We start from the raw sequence: 23,933 nt of genomic DNA, 5'->3' as shown, positions 1-23,933 counted from the left end.
GTATCTATGAGGCTGAGGGCCTTGCTAGGAATTCAAGTTGGATCATGTACTAAATGCTTCAGCCTTGTTTTTGCTGTACTCTGATGGGCTCTCCGTCCTTTGAGGAAGGGGTTATTTGTGGAGTCAGTGAGATGTATAATTGCCCATTGCTCTTCACAACTATTAGTGGCAAGATGGCAGAGCTTAGATCTAATGTGTTAGTTGTGTGATCACTTATCCCTCTTTATCACATGCAACTTACACTGTTTTGGCATGCAAGTAATCCTATGTTGTAGCTTTACCAGCTTGATATCTCATTTTTATCTATACTGGCATGCTCTCTTGCATTTTCCACCAAATCAGGATATTTTTAAATGATAAGATGATATGAACTATAGTGGACTTAGAAGATTCAAATATCTATGTACTAAATTAGCAACAAGCCAGTGCACAAGTATAAACAATAATTTTAATGAATAAAAGTATGTTAGTCTTTATGTCTAGTGGGTTGGTTAGCAAAGGGAAGAAAGAGTATGTTTTAAGTTTATAAAACCTAAAGGAAGCTTCCATCTGGAATACTACATGCAGATCTGGGCATCACATCTCAGGAAGGATATATAAGCTTTGGAGGAGGCTTTGTGCAGATTCATCAGAATGATAGTGGGGTCAAAAGAGTTAAGTTATGAGAACAAATTGTGTAAGTATGTCTTATGTTTCATTGGATATAGGAGACTGAGCACTTCAAGGCTATGATAACATCAAGGATTTATATTGGTGGGTAAATAATCCAAAGACCTGGCCTACTGCCCCTGAAGCTTGAGTTCAATTCCCAACACAGCAGTTGGGGAATTAGAATGAAATTAAATAAATCTGGAATGAATACAATAACGCTTATGGAAATACCAGATGGTTATAAAAATCCATCTAGATCAATAATGTCCTTTAGGGAAAGAAACCTGAGGTCCTTCCACCACTGGACCCCAGACCCATAACAGTATGGTTGACTTTTAACTATCCTTTGAGGTAGTCTGAAGAGCCACTTGTTTGTATCAAGCTATCATAAAACTTTCTAATAAGAAAACTGTGCAGAACTTCTGGCTTTCCACTGGAAATGACAAAGGCATTCTGAATCCTGCGGATCCTACAAAGTCACGTCACGACAGCTGTCCCACAGACTGATTAAGCAACAGCCTGCTATAATCAAATTCACAGAATTACACCTTATGGCCAATGCCCCAGACTTCTATATCAACATCTCCATAGTTCTTGTCTCGCTGGCAGGATAGATCTGGCAGCACAGTCAAGAAGGAATACTCCAGGGACCCCTCAACATTGACCCTGGATCCCTCGAAGTCCCATGGCATCCCAGCAACACGGGCAAGGATACCTCCTGCTGAAAACCAACTATAGCCCCATGACCAATGAAGATTCAGTGATTATCTATGAGGGAAGAAACATTGGAAACAGCAGGGGTACAGAATGTACATTGGGTGGGGAATATTAACATCCATCATCAAATATGAGTTGGTAGCACCACCACTGACTGAGTTGCCTGAATCCAAAAAAAAGACACAATGACCAGACGAGGTCTGTGCGAGATGGTGTAAGAAGAACTAAGAGGAAAAAAAGTACTCAACTTTGTCCTCACTGATGTACTCAGATTTACATGGATGTTGCTAGGGCTGGAGGATTTGAGCTACAGGCAGAGGTTGAATAGGCTGGGGCTGTTTTCCTTGGAGCATTGGAGGCTGAGGGGTGACCTCATAGGGGTTTACAAAATCATGAGGATAGGGGAAATAGACAAGGTCTTTTCCCTGGGCGGGATGTCCAGAACTAGAAGCCATAGGTTTAGAGTTGGAGGGCAAAAATATAAAAGAGTCTGAAGGGGCAACTTTTTCACGCAGAGGGTGATGCGTGTGTGGAATGGGCTACCAGAGGAAATGGTGGAGGCTAGTACAATTGCAACATTTAAAAGACATCTGGATGGGAATATGAACAGGAAGGGTTTAGAGGGATATGGGCCGGGTGCTGGCAGGTGGGATGAGATTGGGGTGGGATATCTGCTCAGCATGGATGAGTTAAATTGAAGGGTCTGTTTCCGTGCTGTAAATCTCTATGACTCTATGACTTGCAGATAATTTTTAGGTGTGACTTTTACATGTAAGTCTGATCTCCACACTCAGGACGCTCCCATTGTTTTTATTTTCTCTATGACTTTGCTAAATGGGGTGGATTCATATAGAATTTATGGCTATATATCCACAGGACGATAAGTTTGTCAGCCGAAGTAAAATGTAACCTCATGGCTTAAGAGATCACTCATTCTATCACTCATTCTATCATTATTAATAATCCAAATAACCAAACCTGGTTTAATGAGAAGGGTAAGAAAACATGTCAGAAGTAGCACAAGGAATATCTGAAAGTGATTTGACAACAATGTAAAGCTACAAGAAAGGACGACATGCCTAATAAACAGTGGAAGCAATATCATGCAGATAGATGTGAATAATTCAACAAACAATGGACCAAACCAAAACTCTGCAGTCCTTCCACATCCAGTTGTGAATGGGGCTGGATTGTGAAGAAGCATTGGAAGAGTCTTCATAGGCATTGCCAGTGATGGGGAGCCTAGCATGTGAGTGCAAAAGATAAGACTGAAACATTTTCAGCCAGAATTGTCAAGTGCTTCATCCATCTCAGCCACCCTCCAAGGTCTCCAGCCATCACAGATACCAATGTTCAGCCAAGTAATTTTTATTTTTAACACCATGTGATATAGAAAAGATTGAAGACAATAGATAAGGTTAACATTATGGGAGCTGACAATGTCTCAATATTTCATCAATATCTCGATAATTACTGAAGACTTGCACTTCAGAATTGCGTATCTCCTGTCCTTTGTGGAGAAATTTGCAAGGAAATACACCTTTGACTACAGGAAGTGGTCAGCACGTAGTGTCCGTGAGGCCCTATGGGAGAAGGAGAGGGTAGATCCTGTTGGATTGTTCCAAAGTAATTTGGTAGAATGCCTCATTATGAGAACTGAAACGTCAACTTCCCTGCTCCTCAGATGTTGCTTTACCTGCTGTGCTTTTTCCAGCTCCACACTTTATTGACACTGCCTGAAACTTGTTGGTCTTCCAGATAAAGAAATTGACCTCAACTGAACGTTGCCATTTGGCACATTCCAAGGTCCAGGACCACATGCTGAGGGATGCACTAAAGCTGGGTCAGCTTTTGCCAAGGCTCAGTGGGGAAAGACCACTGTCTCAGGTCTTTCAGCCAAAGTTAGGTGGGGGTCCGTTCAGTTATTGGACCCTCCTGGTGCCTCAAATATATTTAAATATAGTTTTGCACAAGTAAAAAATGCCTTTGGTTTGTTTGTTGGATACAGTCAAACTCCAATGTTTGTTTGTTTCTTCATTTGCCACTGTACACAAACAAATTCCTTCAATGACTATGTATGTATATAAAGATATTTTTATGAAGAAAATACATTTTTCAAATTAAAAAAAATCTCTATCAAAACAAACCCTGACTAACACTAGGTACTCAAATTAAAACCACATACTAGGGATGCTGGAGATCAGTGATAAAGTTGCAAAGAAATATCAAATTGGACTTGAATCATTAGTTCTGTTTCTCTCCTCACGGATGCTGCCAGACCTGTAGAATTTCACCAGCACAGTCTGTTCTAATTTGGGTTGGAATACTGTCCACATGCCTGGATAATGCAGATTGAATAACAGTCAAGAAGCTTGACACAATTCAGTACAAAGCAGCCGCTTAATTGGCAACCTATTCAACACTGAGAACATTCTCTACCCCCAGCAACCACCACCACTGTACACTAGCAGGCTGAGATATGCACCATCAGGATTTGATTTAATTTATTATTGTCACATGTATCAAAATACAGTGAACAGTATTGTTTTGCATGCTAACCAGACAAACCTATAAGTACATGCAGCAACTTCGCAAGGTTTCTTCAGCAGTAAATTTCAACCCATGACCCCTTCTGCCTCAAAGGATAGGGCAGAAGACACAGGGGATGCATTACTACCTGCAAATTTCCCTCCAAGTCATATATCATCCTGATTTGGTATTGTACCACTGTTGGTGAGTCAAAATTCTTGCCTTCCCCCCTCACCTCCATCCAAGGCCCCAAAGGAGCCTTCCACATCCATCAAGGTTTCACCTGCACTTCCACATGTGTCATTTATTGTATCCGTTGCCCCCAATGCAGTCTCCTCTACATTGGGGAGACAGGACACCTACTCGCAGAGCGCTTCGGAGAACATCTCCGGGACACTTGCACCAACCAACACCACTGTCCCGTGGCTGAACATTTCAACTCCCCCTCCCACTCTACAAAGGACATGCAGGTCCTGGGCCTCCTCCATTGCCAATCCCTAACCATCCAACATGTGGAGAAAGATGCCTCATCTTCTGCCCCAGGACCCTCGAACCCCATGGCAACAATCTGGATTTCACCAGTTTCCTCATTTCCGCTCCCCCACCTTATCCCAATTCCAACTTTCCAACTCGACACTGCCCCCATGAACTGTCTTACCTGTCCATCTTCCTCCCCACCTATCTGCTCCATCCTCCTTTCTGACCTATCACCATTACCCCCACCTCCATTTACCTATCGCACCCAAAGCTACCTTCCCCCCAGCCAAACCCCCTTCCCAATTATCTCACCATCCCCTCGGTTCACAGTCTCATTCTTGATGAAGGGCTTTCCCTGAAATATCGATTCTCCTACTCCTTAGATGCTGCCTGAGCTGTTGTGCTTTTCCATCACTTCACTCTCGACTTGAAACTGGCTTCAACCAAATGAAGGGGGGGGGGGGAAGGTAAATACAGAACAAAATGAAAAGTTTCAGGATACTTTGCCCCTCATCTTTAGCTCTGGAGGGAACTGCTCCCAGCAAAGCATAGGAAGCCTGATCCATAGTAACTCCAAAAGTAACTCCATCTTCAGCCAGAGATGCTGAGTGAATGATCCATTTTGACCTCCTCCTAAGGATCCTGGCATCACAAGTGTCAGTCTACAACTAATTCAATTCACTTCATGTGATATGAAGAAATGCTGAAGGCATTATATATTGCAAAGACTATAAACCCTGATACCTTGCAGTGATAGTACAGACAACTTGGCTCCAGAATTAGGTGTGCCGCTAGCCAAGCTGCTCCAGTACAGTTACAACACTGGCATCCCCATGGTAAGGTGGAAAATTACCCAGTTATGTCCATCTATGAAATCTAAGAACAAATCCAACAGGTCAATTTGATCATCAGTAAAGTGATGGAAGAGGGTAGTTAGAGGCCAGTTGGCTAATTTGGCTGGTCTCGTTTGTGAAGCAAAGTGATGTCAACAACTTAAGTTCATTTCTTGTATTGGCTGAAGTTACTCTGAAGGTTCCATCTTTTCAAACTCACTCTCACCTGAGGTGTGCTGACCCTCAGATTAAACCATCATCGGTTGTTTCTTTCTCTAATGAGAGAGCAGCTCTATGGTCCTTGGGAACTATGACGACTTTACCTTTCCTGGGAAGGGATTAGATCGCTTACAGTGTGGAAACAGGCCCTTCGGCCCAACAAGTCCACACCGACCCGCCGAAGCGCAACCCACCCATACCCCTACATTTACCCCTTTACCTAACACTACGGGCAATTTAGCATGGCCAATTCACCTGACCCGCACATCTTTGTGACTGTGGGAGGAAACCGGAGCACCCGGAGGAAACCCATGCAGACACGGGAGAACGTGCAAACTCCACACAGTCAGTCACCTGAGTCGGGAATTGAACCCGGGTCTCAGGCGCTGTGAGGCAGCAGTGCTAACCACTGTGCCACCGTGTCGCCCACCACTGTTGACAGTGTCATTGAGGAGTACTTTCGAAGAAATAACCTACTCACTGACACTTAGCTTGGGAACTGCCAAGACAATTTGGCTCCTGAGATCTTGGACCAAACATGGAAAAGAACTGGACACTAGACATGAAATAGGAGTGACTACCCTTGACACCAAGGCAGCCTTCATCCAAGTATGGCATCAAGAGATCCCAATAAAACTGGAATCGTGGGAACCCTCCAACATTTGGAGTCATATCTAGCTCAAATGAAGATGGATATGAATGTTGCAGAGCATTAATTTGTGGAGGGTATGAATGCAAACATTCCTCAGGGTCATGTCCAAGGTCCAACCAACTTCATTTACTTCATCAATGACCTGCCTACTGTATAATCAGTGGTGGAGATGTTCATTGATGACAGCATAATGTTCAGCCCCATTCACGTCTCTTCATGTATTGAAGCAGTCCATGTTCTTATGCTGTAAAACATGGACAATTTCCAGGCTTGGGCTGATGAGTAGCAAATAACATGTATGCAAATATAAGGCAATGACTACCTCCAGCAAGAAAGAATCACAACATTGCAGTTGACATTCAATAGCATTAGGGTCAAGGTTAGAGTGATGCTGGAAAAGCACAGCAGGTCAGGTAGCATCTGAGGAGCAGGAAAAGTGACGTTTCGGGCATGAGCCCTTCATCAGGAGCCATTCCTGATGAAGGGCTTCTGCCCGAAATGTTGATTTTCTTGCTCTTCGGAAGCTGCCTGACCTGCTGTGCATTTCCAGCACCACTCAAACCTTGACTCTAATCTCCTGCATCTGCAGTCCTCACTTTCGCCTATTCAATAGCATTACCATCACCGAATCCTTCACTATTAACATCCTGAAGGTTAACATTGACCAGAAACTGATCTGACCAGACCCATCATATAAATACTATATGAGCAGGACAGAGTTTAGGAATTCTGTGGAGAGTGTCTCACCTCCTGTCTCCCTAATCCCTGTCCATTGTTTATTTCACACAAATCAGGAGTGTGATAAAAAAAAACTGTCCATTTTCCTGTATTGAAACAGCTCCAACAATACTGAAGAAGCTCAACACCTTCCAGGCCAAATCAGCCCATTTGGTTGATGCTCCATCCACTACCTTTGATATTCACTCTGCATCAGCAACATGCAGTGGCAGCAGTGCATACCAGCTGTAAGATGCATTGCAGTAACTCACCTAGATGCCTTCAACAAATCTTTTACCAACTAGAAGGACATGTGCAGCAGTGCACAGGAACATCTCAATCACCCACATGTTCTGCACCATGTCACTTACCTCCTTGACTGGCAGCTATATTGTATATAAATGCCGCATGGTCAATCTCTTGGAACTTTCCCTTGAACTGTGGATGTCTCTATAGGCCAAGGATTGCCAACAGTTCAAGAATGCAGCTCACCACCAGCTTACCCAGGGCAATTAGGGGCGAGCAATAAATACTGGCTTAACCAGCAATTGCCCACGTTCCATGAATGAATAAAAAAAATACAAACTTTAAAAAGTCACAACATTTAATCTGTTAGCAGTTCTGTTTGCCTTGCTTATTTGTTCTCTATTTGGGGATAAATTAAGCTCCATGCTTTGCTCTGCAATATATGTCTCACAAGTTCTGGTAGCAGAAGAATTGTCTGTCTGTCCTATTTGATAAATTCCAGGACCGTATGATAGTATCTGATGTTCAACGTTGGGTCTGTAATATTTGTATCTTCAAATCATTTACTTCAGAAGTAAACATCTTCACTAGTTTAGACTGTTATCAAAAATATGGCTGGCACAGCTAAAAATATATCTTCGCAAATGACATGAGGTGCACTGAAATCTATAAATTATCCAGTAGCAGGTTTACACTAGAAAGTTGCTTTGTATTGTGGTCCAATATTATACAGACATGCTTAAGTTCAGTTTCAGATATTTATTTTTGAGGTGTGAATTTGGGAAAGACAGAGTATTGGGAATAAGGCCAATTATAACGTGAGCCCAGCAGAAATGTTTTAAGCTGGTTAATGCCAGTATTCCACTTTCAATTAGATTGGAAGAAACAGTACACTTAATCACCCCTTGGCTTTTGAATACTGGAAAAATGATTTGCAATATTTGTCCAAAGCTTCTGGGGGGTAATTTTCATCATTCTGTGAATGGTCTTTTGTCAGCAGCTTGGTACCAGCCATTCCAGACTTTCTCATGTGCCAGAAGCATTGCTTGAATTGGGAACAAACATGATGGAGTGTTGCTAGCTTTCAAAGCGTTTATGAACTTTACTTTGTCAGCCGTGAGTTGAATGAAGCATAGGATTTGCAGCAGGAGTCAAGGAAGCATTCAAACTTCATAGAATCACACAACTGTTACAGTGTAGAATGAGGCAATTCAGCCCGGTGTGTCTGCACTGGCTCTCTGAATGTTTTGCTAAGCCACTTTCTTTTCCCTGTAATCCTGCACTTTCTTACCACTTAACAGATCATCTTGAATGCCTCAGATCACCCACAAGCCGTGTATTCCGTACACTAACCACGAACTTGTGTGAAAAAGATTTTCCTCTCCACAAATTTTATTTATTTTGTTAAATGTTTTAAAACAAGAGCTCTTCTGGAGGGTTTAAACTAGATTGGGTGGTGGGGAGGAGGTGTGGGGGTGAAATCTGAGCTACAGATCAGATGATGGAGTAAGTAGTGAATAGCCAGATACAGTATGTAGAGGGGTCTGCGAGGAGGGATAGGCACTTGATAGGGCAAAGGTACAATCAGTGTGATGGATTGAAGTGTGTATATTTAATGCAAGAAGTATCAGGAATAGGGTGACAAATTCAGAGCATGGATCAGTACTTGGAACTATGATGTTGTGGCCATTACAACATGGCAGGAATGGTTCTTGGATGTTCCAGGGTTTAGATGTTTCAAAAGGGATAGGGGGGAAAGTAAAAGAGGAGGAGGAGTGGCATTGCTAATCAAGGATAGTATCACAGCTCCAGAAAGGGAGATTGTCAAGGAGGGTTTGTCTACAGAGTCAGAAACAGGAAAGAAGCAGTCACTTTATTAGGAGTTTTCCATATGGCCAAACCTCCCCTCTTCCCCAACCCCCCTACACACATACAGCAGAGACATGGAGGTGCAGATTATGAGGCAGATTTTGGAAAGGTGCAGAAGTAAGGTGACAAGATTGTTGTCATGGGTGACTTTAACTTCCCTAATATTGTTTGGAACCTACTTATTTCAAATAGTTTGGACGGAGCAGTTTTTGGATGGAGTAGGTGTGTTTAGAAAGGGTTCCTGATGCAATATGTGGATAGGCCGACTAGAGGTGAGGCCATATTGGATTTGGTGCGTGGCGACGAACCAGGTCAGGTGTCAGATTTCTCGGTGGGAGAACGGTTTGGTGATAGTGATCACAACTCCATGATCTTTATTACACTCATGGAGAGGGATAGGAGCAGATAGTATGGGTAAATATTTTATTGTGGGAGGGGGAATTACAATGCTATTAGGCAGGAACTGGGGTGCCTAAGTTGGGAGCAGATGTTCTCAGGTAAATGCACAACAGAAATGTGGAGGTTGTTTAGGGAGCAGTTGCTGATAGTGCTAAACTGGTTTGTCCCACTGAGGCAAGGAAGAGTTGGTAAGTTGAAAGAACCTTGGGTGACAGGGGATGTGGAAAATCTAGTCAAGAGGAAGAAGGAAGCTTACTTAAGGTTGAGGAAGCAAGGATCAGACAGGGCTTTAGACAGATACAAGGTAGTCAGGAAGGAATGACAAAGGGGGGAAAATGCTTTAGGTGGTAAGATTAAGGAAAACCTTAAGGCGTTCTATACTTATGTGAGGAACAAGAGTGAGGGTAGGGCCAATCAGGGATAGTGACAGGAACTTGAGCCTGGAGTCAGAGGAAGTAAGGGATATCCTTAATGAATGCTTTGTTTCAGTATTCACTACTGAGAGGGACCTTGATGTTTCTGAGGACAGCATGAAACAGACTGATATGCTCCAACAGGTTGATGTTAGGAAGGAGGATGTGCTGAAAATTTTGAAAAGCATAGGCATAGATAAATCCCCTGGAGCAGACGGGATAAACCCTAGGTTACTACATGAAGTGAGGGAAGAGATTACTGCACCTTTGGCGATGATCTTTGCATCCTCACTGTCCACAGGAGTAGTGCCAGATAATTGGAGGGTGGAAAATGTTATTCCCTTGTTCAAGAAAGGTAATAGGGATAATCCTGGGAATTACAGACCAGTCTTACATTTGTGGTGGGCAAAGTATTGGAAAGTAATCTGAAAGACAGGATTTATGATTAGTTGAAAAACCATAGTTTGATTAGAGATAGTTAGTATTGCTTTGTGAAGGGCAGGTCATGCCTCACAAACCTTATTGAGTTCTTTGAGGATGTAACAAAGCATGTTGATGAAGGTAGAGCAGTGGATGTGGTGTACATGAATTTTAGCAAGGTGTTTGATAAGGTTCCCCAAGGTAGGCTTATCCAGAAAGAAAGGAGGCATGGGATACAGGGAAACCTGTCCATCTGGATACAGAATTGGCTGGCCCAGAAAAGACAGAGGGTGGTAGTAGGTGGAAAGTATTTAGCCTGGTGCTAGGTGACCAGTGGTGTTCAGCAGGGATCGGTTCTGGGACCTCTGTTCTTTGTGATTGTTATAAGTGACTTGGATGAGGAAGTAGACGGGTGGGTTACTATGTTTGCCAAAGACACGAAGGAGGGCTGTTGTAGGTTGCAATGGGACATTGACAGGATGCAGAACTGAGCTGATAAATGGCAGATGGATTTCAAAGTGTGAAGTCGTTCACTTTGGAAGGTTGAATTTGAATGCAGAATACAGGGTTAAAGGCAGGATTCTCGGCAGTATGGAGGAGCAGAGGGATCTTGGGGTCCATATCCATAGACCTTTCAAAGTTGCCAGCCAGGTTGATAGGGTTGTTAAGAAGGTGTATTGGTTTGTTGGCTTTCTTAGCCAGGGGATTGAGTTTAAGAGCTGCAAGACTATGCTGCAGCTCTGTGGAGCCCTGGTTAGACCACACTTGGAATATTGTGTTCAGTTCTGGTCACCTCATTATAGGAAAAATGTGGAAGCTTTCAAGAAGGTGCAGAGGAGATTTATTAGGAGCTGCCTGGACTGGAGGGCATGTCTTATGAAGAAAAGTTAAGGGAGCCAAGACTATTCTCATTGGAGTGAAGAAGGATGAGAGCTTACTTGGTAGAGGTGTACAAGATGTTGAGAGGCATAAATAGAGTGGTTAGCCAAAGACTTTTTCCCATAGCGGAAATGTCTACCACGAAGGGTCACAATTTTAGGGTGATCAGAGGAAAGTTTAGGGGAGATGTCAGATGTTGGATCTTTCCTCAGAGAGTGGTGGGTGCGTGGAATGCATTGCTGGCGGTGGTAGTAGAGTCAGATACATTAGGGACATTTAAGTGACTCTTGAATAGGCACATGGAAGATAGTACAATGAAGGGCATGTAGGTTAGTGTGATATTACTGTTGGATAAAAGGCCAGTACAACATCAAGGGCCTGTGCTGTATTGTTCTATGTTCTTTGTTCTATGTTGTTAAAATGGTGCCTTCTGGTTTTCCCCTTCTACCTTGTCCAGCCACACTCCTCATGGTTTTGAAATCATCTATCAATTTTCCTCTTTGATTTGTTCTCTCCAAGGAAAGTAATCCTGTGTGTTTTCATAAATGGAGGGAATAAAGTCTATATATGTAGCAAACATAAACTATTTGTGCAGTGTACTAAAGCAACCAGTCTAACAGTCACATAATACAATTGGGTTATTTCTCCAGCAATATGCAATGTGTGCTGTTAGTTATATAATACAAGCTATGTGCATCAAATCAGTCTGTTCCATCAGTTTGGTGCCCAAACATGATTAACTGAGGGAGTAACCAGTAGTCTCTAGCCTGGACTGAGATCACTACATTCAGCTGTCCTTTGCAACTCCAGAGAGTATTCATTCTTCTGGTTTATTTCCGGGCCTTTTTCATGCTGATCTCCTACTTGATGAGCTTGCACCAGATCTGGATAAGTTAAACATACTTGGGAGGAGATGTGAGAGCATCTGCTTATCAATAGTTTTTAAAATTATCAATGGCCGAAGTCCTGAAACAAGCCAGATCATGAATCTAGATGAAACAATGTGAATTGCAAATATCATGTAATTTGACAGCGACCTCAGCTCTCCCAAAAGCTCAGTCTGTGACGAATAATATTTAAAGCTTCGATTAACACTGCAAGTGGGCCTTATGTTGTGTATATTACTGAAAATAAGCCATATTTCATACAGAAAGAGTAAGCTTGACATAACAATGTATAATCAAAGTCATGCTTTTACATTCCGTAAAGTTTAATTACTATCCCATCCTGTGTTCAAGGTGGAGATAGGTAATATCAGTACCTTTTTCATCCAGTTGATGTCAGCAGTGTTTCATACTGAATCCTGGCCGTAATGTCTTGAATCCTGAAGATGATTCTTGTGCTGAATATACTATTCCTTTGCTTTTTAGCTGTTCTCTCAGGTAAACGATTCTACAGTATTCTTGGTTGAAGAAAAGGTTTGTTCTCCTCGTTATACAATCAATAACTCATACGTAACATCGCTGTTGCCAACATAACTGGTGATGATGCTGATTGTGGGATTTGACTCTGCAAATTGGGTGTTATGTTTCTTACTCGCAACATTGACTGCACATCAAAAATACTTCATTGTTTGTAAAACACTTTGTGATTCCATTAATGTTTGAAAGCTCCATATAAGGGTAAACTCTTACTGTTATAATTGTGGTGATGATGATGAGACCTGGGCAAACTCGGTAAAATGCAGCCACCAATATTTCTTCCAATGCTAGTCTAAGGGCTTTCTAGTAGGTCTGCTGAAGGATGAACCATGCTCAGCTATACTAGCCATATAAATCCTAGATATTAAAATGCTAACCATATAAATACTGACCATGTAAATACTAGCCATATTATACTGTGGTTGTAAGAGTAAGTAAGAAGCTAGGAATCCTGCAGTGAATAACTCATCTTCTGATTTCCCCAAAGTTTGTCCAGCTTTCACCATAAGCCAGGAGTATGATGGAATACTCCCCATTTGCCTGAATGAGTGCAGCTCCAACAACATTCAAGAAGCTTGATATCATCCAGGACAAAATGGTCCCTTGATGGCATCACATCCACAAACTTTCAGTTCTTTCACCACTGATGCTCAGTAGCAAGATGCCCTGCAGAAATTGTCCAAGGCTCCTTAGACAGCACCTTCCAAACCCCTTTCTAGAAGGACAGGGGCAGCAGATACATGGGAGCACCACCATCTGCAAGTTCCCCTCAAAGTCACTCACCATCGGTTTTGGAAATACATTGCTGTTCCTTCAGCATTGTTGAGTCAAAATCCTGATACTCATTCCCTAACGGCATTGGGGAAGTGCCAACATTGACATTGAAGAGTTGACTCAATGGGCTGCACCTAGCAGATGAATTTCATTGCAGAGAAATGTGAGGTAATGCATTTTGATACATGGAGAGGCAATATAGGCTCAATGATAAAACTGTGAGGGGACTATAGGAGCAGAGGGACATTGGGGTTCACATTCATAATTCCCTGAAGGTGGCCAGGCAAGCTGAAGCAGTTGTTAAGAGACTTGTAGAATCCTTGAGTTCATAGAGCCATGCCCACTAGGGCAGACATTTGCAAGGGTACCAAAACTTGGCAGAAGATTAGGCATCACCTACAGTATTACATTTTTAATTTAGTCTTTGGTCTTTTTATAAGGATATTTCAAACATTAAACCCTGGCAGCATTTTGCATTGGGCGATCTTGCTCAGGGCATTGGTTTGGACCCTCAGTTGTTTCCCCAACTTTTTACACCTTTCCAAATCCAGATCTAACTTCTCATCCCTGACACATCAGGCAGACAATGGAAGGCAGGCTGAGGATGAGGGAACTCACAGCATGAAAAGTCCATTGGGCAATCGAGTCCTTCTGATGTCAGGAGCCATGCTTGAAGCAGATGGAAGTCCCATTGCAAACAGTAACTCAACCCCCACCTAAGAATTGTGGTTGAATAACTATGTAATTGGGAATCCAAAGTGAAATGTAATGTGTCTGCGACCTCATTAATCATGTGTGATATCTGCTAGAGCTTGGAGCCTTTGTACAACTCAGAGCATGTGGCTCTGTAGCCTTATCATGTCAAAATTTTAATAACATTGTTTTAAAGTAACCTCGAAGTTTGTACAAATTGAAGAAATCATGCTAAAACAGAAACTGAATGCAGACCTGAATCACTTGCTTCTGAATTTTGGAGGGTTTCTGCTCTTCTTCTTCTGAAGAATTTTTAATTTATGACGAGAATGAAGCAGAAAAGACCTGTGAAGTTTCAGGATGAATATTTTCAACCTTCTCCACAAAACAATCTTTAAATATTTATATTAAATAATTATTTAAGAAACTGCTCATGGACCGAAAGGTCTGTTTCCATGTTGTAAGATGCAATAACTCAAATCTCCATGTGTATGTTGTGTTGTTGGAGACACCTTCAAGTGCAATTAACTCCCTGTACTGCTGCTAATTACTGGGAAATGCTTGTTCTAATGTAACACATTGTTGAATAATGGCATCCCAGTCCGTGTTCACCTCAGAGCCCAGATCATATTTTCACCCGGAGACATTTTTCCTGGGAATCATGATTGCAATATCATCAGTCTGAAAACGGGGAGTAAAGGATTTCAATGCAGAACGAGTTAAGTACCTGGTTAGTAAAGAGTTTGACATTTTAGAGATAACCATTCAGAAGAATGATTTCAGGATGAGGAACGTTATGGAGATGCTGGGACTGTTTTCTTAGAGAATTGGAGATTGAGAGAAGATTTTAAAGGAAGTTTTCAAAATCATGTCAAGTCTGGCCAGGGAAAAGGGCTGGTAGAAGCATTTAACCAGAGTGTAACTGATTCAAAGCAAATGGCAACAAAAGCAATTGTGACATTAGGAAACATGTTTTCATGCAATGTGTGGTTAGGATCTGCACTTCACTTCCTGAAAGTGTGTGAAGGCAGATTCAGTTGAAGCTTTCAGAAGGGAATTAGATCATTATCAGTAAAAAGGAAAAAAGAACTGCAACTCTTGGGGAGAAAGGCAGAGAGTGGTATGATGTGAATTGTTCCTTCAGAGGACCAGCACAGAGATGATGGGCCAAATAACCCCCCCCCCCCCCGCCCCTCTTGTGCTGCAACCATTCTATGATTGTAGGAAATATAGGTTGAGGAGCTGGAGAGGGGTATTCTGTTCTGTGACCCAGCACCTGGCCAGTTATAATATGGAAGTTTGACAACATGTTAGGGCTACTTCATAAGATAAAAACCCAAGGTGTTGGGTAGAGTTTTAGCATTGATAGAGGATTGGCTAAGTAATAGAAGACAGAAAGTTGCCGTTAGTGGGTAATTTTCAGTATGGCCCCACTACAATCAGTGCTGGGCTACATTTTTTTGCAATAAGGATGTTGTCATTGGAGTGTAGAAGAATTGGGAAGTGACCTGATGGAGACATTCAAGATTCTTAGAAATTGATAGGGTAGATGCAGAAAGATTGCTTCCCCTTGTGAAAGAGTCTAGGACCAGAGGATATAACCTCAGAATAAAGGGTCACACATTTACGACAGAGATGAGGAGGAATTCTTCTCTCAGAGGGTGTTGAATCTGTGGAATTCTTTGCCACAGAGGTTTGTTGATGTTGGGTGATTAGGTATGTTGAACGCTGAGATAGACAGATCAGTAAGGGAATCAACAGCTATGGAGAAAAGGCAGGAAAGTTGAGTTGAGGATTATCAGAGCAGCCACAATCTCATTGAATGGTGAAGCAAACTCAATGTGCTGAATGGTCTACTTCTGATCTTATGTCTAATGGTCTTATGACAGAAAGAGTTTTCAGAGGAAAATGGACAGGTTAAGCAAGTGGACAATAATTTGGACGATTAGAGGCAACCCGAGGAAGATTCACTAAGCTGATCCCAGACATGGAGGGATTGTCTGATAAAGAGGGATTTAATAGGTTGGGCTCATACTCATTGGTGTTTAGATGAATGAGAGGGGACCTTATTTAATTCTTTGGGCCTTGATTGGGTAGATGCAGAAAAATTGTTTCACTTGTGGGAAAGCCTAGGACCAGAAGCATAATCTCAGAATAAGGAGTTGCCCATCTAAGACAGAAATGAGGAAGAATTGCTTCTCAGAAGATAGTGAATCTGTGGAATTCTTTACTTTAGAGGGCTGTTGAGGCAAGGTCACTAAGGATACTCAAGGCTGAGACAGACAGATTTTTAATCAGTAAGGAAATCAAGGTTTATGAGAGAATAACAGGGAAACTGGCGTGAGGATCAGCAGATGAAGCACTACCACATTGAATGGTGCAGCAAACTTGATGGGCTGAAATAGCCTTCTTTGCTTCTTCATTGTATGGTTGATTTCCTTTGGTGATCCAAGGGCATTTATTTCTTCATTTCTGATTTTCCATTTCTTGTGTTTTTATTATTTCAAATTCATTCACACCCTCCTGCCCATGGAAGTAAGGGAGATTTACTTGTTGAGTAATCTCTATAATTCAGAATTGTTTCAGAGGTTAATGCCAGTGGTAGATGGGTTTGAGATGCTGAACGACGTAGACAACATTTCAATTGGTTTTGTGTTGTATGATCACACCTGAAATAGTGGTGGAGTGTGGATGAAGCAGGACAAAGCAAAGGCAATGGATTCAAACAGATTTCCTAATCTGGGAGAAAAACAGAAATCTTTTGAGGTATACACATATCTACCAGAGTGGCAGACTGAATAAGACACTGCAAGGAAACCTGGCAAATCCATAGAGGCCATAGGCTTAAGGTTGCCATTTCTGGTTAAATGTTCTCCAGAGATTTCATCATATGATCAGCCTCTACATTCCCACCATTTGGTCACCCAATGCATCCATCCTTACACTACATTCTGTTTCTGTGGCAACAGAAAAGGCTTCACTATCCAATTAGTTAATGCTTGACAGGCTTAAAACCCATCTCAAATACACACAGAAATTTTCAGAGAAAACATAAAAATGCAATTCATTTAATACCACGATTCTTTTTCCAGCGTAGCTCTTAGGAGGGAGCTGGAGATTAATCTTCAATGCTTGAAAACTGCCAAGATAATCTTGGAGTTTTGGCAATCCTAAGGCTGTCAATTGTTTCTGCCAAATATCAAAAAGGCTGTTTTATGCTTTAAGAGGTTTTCTAACACTCACATTACTCCTTTACTGATTAAGTCCTTAGTTTGTACTTGATAGACAATTTTCTGACTCTTAATGGTACTAAATTACTATCCTTTCACTGCCAAAATTTGGATTTAAATGCAGTGAAGACAGAACTAAATCTTCCCTTGGCAACTGACTACGGGTTAAAATGAAAAAAAATGTCCACGCAAAGTGGGCGGCACGGCAGCACAGTGGTTAGCACTGCTGCCTCACCCGAGTTCAATTTCCACCTCAGGCAACACACACATTCTCCCCATGTCTGCATGGGTTTCCCCCAGGTACTCCGGTTTCCTCCCACAGTCCAAAAAGAATGTGCAGGTTAGGTGAATTGGCCATGCTAAATTGCCCATAGTGTTAGGTGAAGGGGTAAATGTAGGGGAATGGGTCTGGGTGGGTTGATCTTTGGAAGGTCAGTGTGACCTTGTTGGGCCGAAGGGCCTGTTTCCACACTGTAAGTAATCTAATCAAAGCTAGAGGATAATGTATGATGGAAATCCTTAAAACGTGTTTGAGGTTATAGGAAATATACAAGCTTAATCGGCCCATTCTCCTTAAGTATTTGTGTAGATGTATATTGTTAGGAGGGCTCTCTGTTCTTTATACAGATGCTGACTGACTTTCTGAGTGTCTACAGAATTTCTCTATTTTTCGGCAGTTTTCCATTTTTTAATTATGACCTAAGTTCATCTCACTTTAGCGTGTACCTGGATCTGTATATGGTCCTAAAAAATGTTTTAAATATTTGTAACATCTGTTTAAGTTTCACAGAACCTACACCTTATTCCCAGTTGTGGTAATGTCCCTAACTCTGGACCGGATGGTCCTGTTTCAAATTCCCTGTATCTCATAACATTTCGGAGCAGGTTAATTATAATATTAATAATACTCAGTTGCTTGTCATTGATTCCGCAGCATCTCCTTCCTCCTTTATTCCTGTCTTCCTACTTTTGCTATTGAAGTCCATTGGGTGCTCTTCATCTATGGTCATGTAATACAGCATGCAGTGTACTGCCATACTTCTGTTTACCATCAGTGGGAAGAAACTGATTTGACCTGAAATATCCCAGATGCTTTTCTCGCTCCACTTGGCCTGCCGAGTGACATGAAATCATGTAAGAAGATATGAGATCTGGGCAAAAACGTGATGAAAAAGATAGGTTTTAAAGAAAAATCGAGATTGAGCACAGCAGAGAGGTTTAAAGAAGAAATTCCAGAGCTGAGGGCCAACTTGGCCGAGGGACCTCGGGATAGGTCTGCCAATGGTGCAGGAAGAAAATTTGGGAATGTGCAAAATGCCAGGATTGGAGGAGGTTACAGAGATCAGGAAGAGGGAAAGTCATGGAGGGATTTGAACACAAGGATGAAATTTTTAGGTTGAGACTTTATCCAAGCGGGAGCGAACATGGATCAATGAGTGTTGGGATGATAAGTGAAAGGGAATTGGTGCCACTTAAGATTCAAGCCACAGAATTTCTACAAATGTGACATAATTTTAGAATGTTTTACTCAGTCAATGTCTTGACGAATTGTTTCACCACATCCTGTAATCAAAATTGTCATGCTGTACAAATGGGAGCTTTGGTGTTCCTTTCCTGATAAGACTTTGCAATCTTTAAGACTCAAATCTAAGTAATTGTGATTTTATCCCTTTCTATATGATTGAATTTGATTTATTAAACCAGGTTGGATCATGGTGCTATCATATTTCAAATAAAAACAATGCAGAATAGTATAATCTCTGATACAATAACAGCAGTGCACATAAACCTCAGCTGTTCTTGATGATTTTTCAAAACAATGTCATGTTGCTAACTGCAGCAAGAGATGTCTGCGTCTCTCTAGCTCTCACTCACGATCGGTTCGGTTCCACCCAGGACCACCCTGATTCCCATGCACAGATTTTCCCACTTGGTCTCACAGGTCAAAAGCTTAAATGTTCCATTAGCCTTTGAACTGCCTGGAATGCCTATTAATGGATTAATGTTTCCTCTGACAGTCCCCTGTCCAGGTTGCATGATCCACAGCTGGGGGCTCAAAAAATCTTTCTGAGCTTGACTAGCATTGCTGCCTGCGAAAAGAAAAGCAATACAGATGCTAAAGTCTGAAGCAAAAATAGAAAACTCTGAAAAGTTCAGAGGAGGTCAGTCATCACCTGTTGAGAGAATAGACAAGTTAACATTATAGATGTGAACCCCTCTGAAAAATCAGAGACGTGAGTACACATTAATGCAAAACATACATTGATGTATCCTTCTCCTTTTTCTAAATATAACATAAGAACCAGGAGCAGGAGGAAGCCATCTTGCCCCTCGAGCCTCCTCTGCCATTCAATAAGACCATGTCTGATCTTTTTGTGGATTCAGCTCCACTTACTGGTCCATTCACCATAACCATTAACTCCTTTACAGTTCAAAAATCTATGTTTGTCTTAAAAACATTCAACAAGATCACCTCAGTTGCTTTACTGGTCTATCATTCACCATCATTTTACTATCATTTTGTGGATAATTTGAACCTGACTCATTGAGGGGAAATTTATAGGATGGAGAGGAATGCTGAGTTTAAACTGTCCTATAATAATCATTATTGACTTCAACAGTGGGTAAAATTAGAGAGGACGGGGTGTAAAACAGGAGTTGCACTCAAAATCACAGAACTGTTATGTAGAAGGAGGCCATTCATCCCATCATATCTGTACTGGTGCTCCAAATGAACATTTCACTTATTGCCATTCTGTTATCCTTTCCCCCTAACCTTACATGGTATTTCTATTTAAATAATCAGTTAGTGCCCTTTTGAAAGCCCCAGTTGAACCTGTCTTCACTATACATTCAGGTGGTGCAATCCAGCTCTGAATCACCCGCTATGAGAAAGCTGTTTTTCCCACATCACATTTGCTTCTTTCGCAAATCACTTTAAATCTGTGACCTCTCATTCTTGATCCTGTCAGCATCCTGACAGGTGGTTTTGGTTAATATTAAATGTAGGACTGCATGGAAAGTATTATGAATGGAAAACTATCACAGATCATCTCACTGAAGGAAAGAAGCATTGGACATTCAAGAAACAAAATCTGTATGAGTGGCAAAGGAAGTGGAAGATCTGAGGAAATATGCCAAAATGGGAGAGATGACAAACATGGAGGTCACATACGGATTTAAAACAAATAAGGTTTGAGGTGGCTGAAATCTCTTACAGAGAAGACAAAGTTATTGGTGTAAAGTGAAAGATGGTTTTTGTAACCGGTTTTATGTTTTGTTGGAATAGTGTGCAGGATTAATGACAAGGATCAAACAGAAAATGGAAAAGGGAGATGAGAGTGATGAGCCATAGGTAGCTCAGGGTCACACTTGCCTGCAAAATGACGGTGTATGGCAAAGAGACCACTGTACCCAGGAGAGGGGAGGTCACACTAACAGCAACAAATACAGCACCCAGAGTTAGAGGAATTCTGAGTAAATTACTGTTTTTTCTAGATTGAGTGTTTCAAGCCTTGACAACTGTGTGGGAGGAATGCACAAGCATGGAATCTGCTGCATAGTGAAAAGTGAACCAGAGTTTTGTTCAAAGAATGGAAACGGAAGGAGGAATGGCTGAGGTGAGCAAAAACAGGAAAACATACTTCAGTATTGGATCATTCTGTAGGTATATGTTAGACACAGCAGATAGGTTGGCATTGTGGATGTACCTGCAGCAGTTCAAGAAGGCAGCTCACCACCACCTTCTCAAGGATAACCAGGGATGGGCAATAAATGACGGGCCCAGCAAGTGATGCCCATATCCCAAAAGTGACTGACAATCTATTCAAGCTTGCACCTTCTAGTTCTTTAAGAAAATCCACTGGTGTCTCTCTGGTCTGGAATGCTTGGGACCAAATCATTTCTAGATTTTGATATTTTCTGGATTAAAGATTGATATTAGAATGCTTAACTCCAAATGTCCAACCTGGAAAACACCATTGATATAAATACTTACCTGAAACAGAAAATAATGATAAAATGCAGGAATAAAAATCATAAATATCAATGATCGATATTCTACCCATGCCTTCTCAATTTGTACCCAACAGTCAAGTGGTGAGACCTTGAATAGCTGGGCCTTGCTAAACAAGTTGCCAAACAAGTAGACTTCAGGTTTGGAGAAATAAATGTGATATGAAGTTATGGAGCATGTGCAGTTTGTGATTAACATTAATGCTTAAATATTTGAGAGTGGAACGGAACAGTAATAATGGAACAAGACTGGAGTTGATACATGTCCTTTTAGATGACCTCCTTCAATTGGAAGTTCAGTTTCCAGTCCAACGTTTCAAAAGGTGACTTCTAGATATGTTAAGGACCGATTATGACAATCCCTTCCCTTTCATTGTGAGCTTCCACTTCCTACTCACATATGCACCGAGGTTAAATCCTGTAATTTTGCAGATTACAGACATTGTAATGCAAATGTCCCAGTGCTTGCCAGAATGAGTCAATGAGCAAGTAGGAGCCAAGTGGCTGTTAGTGCCAGCATTCCACAGGTCAATGTTTATTGGTAGATGAATCATATCATTGGAAGGCTTTCTCAAAGCAGAGACGTGTGCCATATATTAATATTAGCTGTCTAATGATTGTCTGAGAAAGCCTAAAAGGTTACCAATACATCAACAAGCATCCAAGATGCAGCTGGCTCAACTGAAAGTTGAGTTGTGTTTCCATAACAACATTACAGTCAGAGTGGTTACTATAATTTAGGTGGTAAATTCTTTGGCAAACTTTAACGCTATATTAACATTTTTTTCTCTTTTCTCATCAATAGCCTCCCTTTGTGAATATGATGATGCACTGGCAATTTTACTAGAATAGTAATCCAAAGGTGCAGACTAATACCCTGGTCGTTATAGTTTACAATCCCCTCTCGCAGGGGGTGTTGGGCAGGAAGGCCATAAAATGCAGGAGTTCTCCCCGCCACCGACCCAACCAGCCCCAGTTTAACCAGGGTTGATATTGGGTAGCCCAGCAGCTGAGGACCAATCAAGACTGTTAAGTGGCTAATGGATGGCTACTTAATGCCATTCAATCAATGTTGTTAGTGCAGTCCCAATTAACGTGTGGGAATCAGAAAGCTTCCTGACCAGGTCTGGAATCACCCGGGGTTCTCCTGCCTTGTTTCTGTGCTGTAAAGAGCTATTTGCTAAGCCCATCAGGAAGGATGGGCCTGAGATGGGTGACTCCTCCCTGCGGGGGACCTGCAGGTCAATGCCTCCCTGTACATGGATGACATCACAATTTTCTGCTGGGATCCACTATCAGTGCACAGACTCATGAGCATCTATGACCAGTTCGAACTGGCCTTGGGAATCAAGGTAAATCAAGACAAGAGCAAGGCCATGCTCTTTGGGAACTGGGCTGACCAATCATTTATCTCCTTCTTTGTCAGGACAGATTCCATGAAGGTTTGGGAACGTGACTGGGAGGGGCAGGGCATGTGTGAAAAATTGGAGGAGTGTATTGTCAAGGTGAAGCAGAAACTAGGCTTTTGGGAGCACTGCTCCTACCCAGGTGAGAGGTAGTCTGTCTAGTTGTTGTACATGGCGCAGGTATGGCCCCTTCCCAGAACCTGCAGTGTTGCTGTCACCTGAGCCATCTTCCACTTCATTTGGAGGTCTAAGGTGGACCGTATCTGCAGGGACGCCATGTACAAAGCTCTGGATAAGGGAGGATGGAAGAACGTAGCCAATGCTACCCTAACCCTGACGGTCACCTTTATGTCCAGCTGCATCAAGCTTGCGCAGACCCTCAGTACGCAAACACCAAGTGTCACTGCGTACTGAGGCTTTACCTGTCCCTGGTGTTGCGACGTCTGGCATTGGCACCGCGAAATGTTTCAAGTAGTTGGACTGTTCTGTATCGCCTATCCCTTGTAGAGAAAGTTGCAAAGGTCCATCAGGCCGTGGTCAGCATGCAGCGTCCTCGAGACCCTGTGGAAGGAGAGGATGGATCCTATCGGGTTGTTCACTCAGTAGATTGTCATTTGAAAGTCATTTGGCAGAATGCCTCATTGCCAAAACTTTCCAACAAGCACCAAGATATTGCTGGGCTGGTGGTGAGAAGGGCACTTCCTCTCACATCCTCCTTGTACACCAAGAGTCTCTGCTCCACAGCACACTGCCTTTGATACAGTTACAGTGGGGTAGAGACTGTCACACAGCTCTTGCTGGAGTGTGCCTGTACAAAGGAAGTCTAGAGAGAGTTGCAATGGTTCTTGATGAGGCTTGTCCCGAGCAGTGCCATGACACAGGACTCTCTGCTGTATGGGGCTGTTCCTCGGGACGCATACTGAGACAAACATCAACAGCACCTGAGAACCATCAACTCAGTGAAACACACTCTTAGATTTGCCCGAGACTTATTGGTCTGCCAGAGGAAAGATTTACCCTCAACTGAGTGTTATAGACTGGTACATTCCAAGGTCCAGGACCACGTGCTGAGGGATGCACTAAAGCTTGGGGCAGCTGCTGCCAATGCACAGTGGGACAAGACCACTGTCTCAGGTCTTTCAGCATAAGAAAATGGGATCTGTTTAGTTATTGGACCCTCCCGATGCCTCAAATATACGTAAATATCATCTTGTATAAGTCAGAAATGCCTTGAGTTTGTTTGTTCTCCATATATAATAGAATTGAAATGCTCTAGTATGTATACAATGATATTTGATGAATAAAGTATATTTTTGATATAAAAAGAAGACCATTTAAGAGCCTCACTCACCCACTGCCAGGGTGTTAACCCCA

The sequence above is a fragment of the Hemiscyllium ocellatum genome, chromosome 28 (genome assembly GCF_020745735.1).
Source record: "Hemiscyllium ocellatum isolate sHemOce1 chromosome 28, sHemOce1.pat.X.cur, whole genome shotgun sequence".
Classification (NCBI taxonomy): domain Eukaryota; kingdom Metazoa; phylum Chordata; class Chondrichthyes; order Orectolobiformes; family Hemiscylliidae; genus Hemiscyllium; species Hemiscyllium ocellatum.
The sequence above is the reverse complement of the archived record's forward strand: the minus strand, read 5'-3'. Positions refer to the sequence as shown.